The sequence below is a fragment of the Oncorhynchus clarkii genome, chromosome 24 (genome assembly GCF_045791955.1).
Source record: "Oncorhynchus clarkii lewisi isolate Uvic-CL-2024 chromosome 24, UVic_Ocla_1.0, whole genome shotgun sequence".
Lineage (NCBI taxonomy): Eukaryota > Metazoa > Chordata > Actinopteri > Salmoniformes > Salmonidae > Oncorhynchus > Oncorhynchus clarkii.
In genome coordinates, this window is record NC_092170.1 from 32,822,890 (window position 1) to 32,828,889 (window position 6,000).

Below are 6,000 nucleotides of genomic sequence, written 5' to 3' on the forward strand. Positions count from 1 at the left end.
TCCCCATGCGGAGCTGCAATCCTGCTCCTCTCACAGCCTTAATTAATCCATTCATCTCACAGAGATGCGATCAATGCAGCCTGGAATGAAGGCTGCCATGGCCATGACACAGCAGCAGCACAGGAAATACAAAACACATTGCTTTACGAATATGATGTACACAGCATATGGTATGCTCACAAAACATCCCACTGACTTTCTCACATACGCAAGCATGCATGAGCAGATACGCAAAATGATGCCATGTTCAAACGTATATATTTTTTGTATTTTTCCCACTTTTTCTCCCCAATTTCAATTTTGTCTCATTGCTTCGACTGCCCAAAGGCCTTGGGAGGTGAAGGTCGAGTTGTGCGACCTCCGAAACATGAGCCGTCAAACCACGCTCCTTAACATCTGCCGCTGAAAACGGAAGCCAGACGCACCATCGTGTTGGATGAAAACACTGTTGAAATGATGACCGAGGTCAGCCTGCAGGAGCCCACCCTGCCACAAGAAGTCGCTAGAGCACGTTGAGCCAAGTAAAGCTACGCCGACCAAGCCCTCCCCTAACCCGGACGATGTTGGGCCAATTGTGCGCCGCCAATACTTATTTTCCACCATAATTTGCAAATAAATTCATTAAAAATCCTACAATGTGATTTTCTGGATTTTTTTTTCTCATTTTGTTTGTCATAGTTGAAGTGTACCTATGATGAAAATTACAGGCCTCTCTCATCTTTTTAAGTGGGAGAACTTGCACAATTGGTGGCTGACTAAATACTTTTTTGCCCCAATGTGTATATATATATATATATATATATATATCTAGGCAAACGGTGGCTACTTTGAAGAAACTCAAATATAAAATAAGTTTTGATTTGTTTAACACTTTTTTGGTTACTACATGATTCCATATGTGTTATTTCATAGTTTTGATGTAATCACTATTATTCTACGATGTAGAAAATAGAGAAAAAAATAATAATAAACTTGAATGAGTAGGTGTGTCCAAACTTTTGACTGGTACTATATATGTACACTGTATATTTACAAAACAATATATGGGGGATCAGAAATGATACAGACAATTACATTGATGGAAGCTACAATCTATCTGCAATATTAAAGCTGATCTACCCCCTAAATAAAATAAATAAATCCATGAATAATTTAAAAGCATGCATGGGCAGACATATGGTATGCACACATATATATGTTAACATTCGTTTAGGTTATTTACACAAATACTTTTTTTAAAGAAAATACAAAATAGACTGGGAAATGTAAAGTAAAATAAATACTGTCATATACAACCGAAGGTGCATTGAATTGTGTTGTTCCACAGGGTCAACCATAGAAGTAGAGCGCCCCTGTAGCTAAGGGGCCTTGCGAAAGGGCACATCTACATGATTCAAACCAGCAACCTTGTTTACTGGCCCAACACACTAACCGCCATCCTGGCCTGCCTATCCTAAAAATCACAACTATAACATTCAAATACCTCTACATTCAGGGCATGTCCCAAGTCATATTCATATTACAAAACTATACAATTAGTACCATTCCCACTAGACGTTATTTTTCCATTACGATACCCATCTAATTAGTTTCCCATCGTAAGTGTCATGTACTGCATATGAAAAATCTATTTCCAATGTATGTAATTTTAAGGAGGCTGGGAGTATTTCTATTTCCAGACTACCCACAGTACGAGTGGCCACCAGCCTGCCTAATATGATGCTTATGAGAAGGGAAAGCTTGTTAAAAGGACATGTTAGAGCTGTAATTGATTCATATTGGGTGATAGAGGATGAGGCTGTGTGTGTGTGTTGAAACACTGCACCATAATCACGCAGAACAATAGGGGGTGCTCCTCTCCTCTCCTCTCCTCTCCTCTCCTCTCCTCTCCTCTCCTCTCCTCTCCTCTCCTCTCCTCTCCTCTCCTCACCCTCTCCTTTCCTCTCCTCTCCTTTCCTCTCCTTTCCTCTCCTCACCCTCTCATCTCCTTTCCTCTCCTCTCCTCACCCTCTCCTTTCCTCTCCTCATCCTCTCCTCTCCTCTCCTCTCCTCACCCTCTCCTTTCCTCTCCTCTCCTCTCCTCTCCTCTCCTCTCCTCTCCTCTCCTCTCCTCTCCTCTCCTCTCCTCTCCTCTCCTCTCGTTTACTCTACCCTCCACTCCTCTCCTCTCCTCCTCTCCTTTACTCTCCTCTGCTTTCCTCTCCTCTATACAGTACCTGACCCCAGAGCCCACCACTAAATCCCCCCTGCCTCGGCCCGGCCACCAGGCCCAAGGATCAATAAGTAATTTTTTGCAGCTGATTAGTTTGCGGCATGAAGGTGGACACCAGATCTGTCCTGAGGATATAATCAAGCACTAAAAAGTAGCGTTTTTGCTGCTGTAATGGGAGTATAGGTGGGGGTAATGGTATGATGTGATACATGTTTTGAGAAGAGATGGACAGGAGGCCATGATGGAGGAAAAAGACCATAGAGAAGCAGCAGGGAGATGCCTTAACACACACAAGGCTGGCTAGAGACCCCCAACTAAGATCAGAACCACTGGCCAGGTCCTAAAAAAGATAAATGAATGCCATTCTTTCACTTGAGAGAATCCATGACCGTAGAAGCATTGCTTCAATCAGCTGGTGGAAATTGAAAACAACAACAACAAGATGAGAGTAAAGGAGAGGAGAGTAAAGGAGAGGAGAGGAGAGGAGAGGAGAGGAGAGGAGAGGAGAGGAGAGGAGAGGAGAGGAGAGGAGAGGAGAGGAGAGAGGAGAGGAGAGGAGAGGAGAGGAGAGGAGGAAAGGAGAGGGTGATCAAGGTGGAGAGGAGAGTAAAGGAGAGGAGAGGAGAGTAAAGGAGAGGAGAGGAGAGGAGAGGAGAGGAGAGGAGAGGAGAGGAGAGGAGAGGAGAGGAGAGGAGAGGAGAGGAGAGGAGAGGAGATGGGAGTAAAGGAGAGTAAAGGAGAGGAGAGTAAAGGAGAGGAGAGTCAAGGAGAGGAAAGGAGAGTAAAGGAGAGGAAAGGAGGGGAGATTAAAGGAGAGGAAAGGAGATGAGAGTAAATGAGAGGAGAGTAAAGAAGAGGAAAGTAAAGGAGAGGAGAGTAAACGAGAGGAAAGGAGAGGAGACTAAATGAGAGGAGAGTAAAGAAGAGGAGAGTAAATGAGAGGAGAATAAAGGAGAGGAGAGTAAGGAAGAGGAGAGGAAAGGAGAGGAGAATAAAGGAGAGGAATGGAGAGGAGAGTAAAGGAGAGGAGAGTAAAGAAGAGGATAGTAAAGAAGAGGAGAGTAAAGGAGGGGAGAGTAAAAGAGAGGAGAGTAAAGGAGAGTAAAGGAGAGGAGAGTAAAGAAGAGGAGAGTAAAGAAGAGGAGAGTAAAGAAGAGGAGAGTATAGGAGGGGAGAGTAAAGGAGAGGAGATGAAAAGAGAGGAAATGAGAGGAGAGTAAAGAAGAGGAGAGGAGAGTAAAGAAGAGCAGAGGAGAGGAGAGTAAATGAGAGGAGAGTAAAGAAGAGGAGAGTAAAGGAGAGGAGAGTAAAGGAGAGGAGAGTAAGTAAGAGGAGAGTAAAGTAGAGGAGAGTAAAGGAGAGGAGAGTAAAGAAGAGGATAGTAAAGAAGAGGAGAGTAAAGGAGGGGAGAGTATAGGAGGGGAGAGTAAAGGAGAGGAGAGGAAAAGAGAGGAAAGGACAGTAAAGGAGAGGAGAGTAAAGGAGAGAGGAGAGTAAAGAACAGGATAGTAAAGAAGAGGAGAGTAAAGGAGGGGAGAGTATAGGAGGGGAGAGTAAAGAAGAGGAGAGTAAAGGAGAGCAGAGTGAAGGAGAGGAAAGGAGAGGAGAGTAAAGGAGAGGAGAGGAAAATAGAGGAAAGGAGAGTAAAGGAGGGGAGAGTAAAGGAGAGGAGAGTAAAGAAGAGGATAGTAAAGAAGAGGAGAGTAAAGGAGGGGAGAGTATAGGAGGTGAGAGTAAAGGAGAGGAGAGTAAAGGAGAGGAGAGTAAAAGAGAGGAGAGTAAAGGAGAGTAAAGGAGGGGAGAGTAAAGGAGGGGAGAGTAAAGGAGTGTAAAGGAGAGGAGAGTAAAGGAGGGGAGAGTAAAAGAGAGGAGAGTAAAAGAGAGGAGAGTAAAGGAGAGTAAAGGAGAGGAGAGTAAAGGAGGGAAGAGTATAGGAGGGGAGAGTAAAGGAGAGTAAAGGAGAGGAGAGTTAAGGAGGGGAGAGTAAAAGAGAGGAGAGTAAAGGAGAGTAAAGGAGAGGAGAGTAAAGGAGGGAGAGTAAAGAAGCGGAGAGTAAAGAAGAGGAGAATAAAGGAGATGAAAGGAGAGGAGAGTAAAGGAGAGGAGAGTAAAGGAGGTGAGAGTAAATGACGGGAGATTCAAGGAGTGGAGAGTAAAGGAGAGTAAATGAGAGGAGAGTAAAGGAGGGGAGAGTAAAAGAGAGGAGAGTAAAGGAGAGTAAAGGAGGGGAGAGTATAGGAGGGGAGAGTAGAGGAGGTGAGAGAAGATAAGAGTAAAGGAGAGGAGAGTAAAGAAGAGGAGAGTAAAGAAGAGGAGAGTAAAGGAGATGAAAGGAGAGGAGAGTAAAGGAGGGGAGAGTAAAGGAGAGGAGAGTAAAGGAGGGGAGAGTAAAGGAGAGGAGAGTAAAGGAGATGAGATTCGAGGAGTGGAGAGTAAAGGAGAGGAGAGTAAAGGAGGGGAGAGTAAAGGAGAGGAGAGTAAAGGAGATGAGATTCGAGGAGTGGAGAGTAAAGGAGAGGAGAGTAAAGGAGGGGAGAGTAAAGGAGAGGAGAGTAAAGGAGATGAGATTCGAGGAGTGGAGTGTAAAGGAGAGGAGAGTGGAGGAGAGGAGAGTAGAGTAAAGGAGGTTAAAGAAGAGGCGAGTAGAGGAGATGAGAGAAAAGGAGAGTAAATGAGAGGAGAGTTAGGGAGAGGAGAGTAAAGGAGAGGAGAGCAAATGAGAGGAGGGGATAGTACAGGAGAGGAGAGGATAGTAAAGGAGAGGAGAGTGAAGGAGAGGAGAGTAGAGGAGAGGAGAGAATAGGAAAGTAAATGAGAGTAAAGGAAAAGAGAGTAAAGGAGAGTAAATAAAAGGAGAGTATAGTAAAGGAGGTTAAAGTAGAGGAAAGTAGAGGAGATGAGAGAAGAGAGTAAATGACAGAAGAGCAGATTAAAGGAGGTTAAAGTAGAGGAGAGGAGATGAGAGGAGAGTTAGGGAGAGGAGAGTAAAGAAGAGTAAAGGAGAGGAGAGAAGAGGAGAGTAAAGAAGAGCAAAGGAGAGGAGAGGAGAATAAAGGTGAGTAAAGGAAAGGAACATTAGGGAGAGGAGAGTAAAGGAGAGGAAAGGAGAGGAGAGGAGAGTAAAGGAGAGGAGAGTAAAGAAGAGTAAAGGAGAGGAGAGGAGAATAAAGGTGAGTAAAGGAAAGGAACATTAGGGAGAGGAGAGTAAAGGAGAGGAAAGGAGAGGAGAGGAGAGTAAAGGAGAATAAAGGAGAATAAAGGAGAGGAGAGTAAAGGAGAGGAGAGGAAAGGAGGGGAGAGTAAAGGAGAAGATGAGAAAGGCAAAGTGTATTGGAGGGGAGTGGAGAGAAGTAATTTAGAGTTGTTAGGCTCCAGTGAGAGCTGCAGTAAATTCCTCCATCTTTGCTCCTGAAAGACTAATGGCCTCACCACAGATATGAGGGCAGGAGGCATTAAACAAATATATGGCTCTCTTTAAACATGGCCCCGTTTCCATGGCGACAACAACCTATGGAACATTCCATTGAAAAAATTCTGTGGCACGCACACACACACACACACACACACACACACACACACATACTGAAACACGCATGCTTGTATGTGTATGAGAAATACCCCTACGTCTTCCAGAGGGTGGTTCTGAATTGCAGGCGCAGATAATGTGCTTTTTTCATCTTCTGCTGATGTGATGGATGCTGGTGAAAGTGGGTAACAGAGAAAGCTTGTACCCTCGACCACTTCCCCCCACAGACACACTACAGGGTTCAACCATACAAAAACATCAG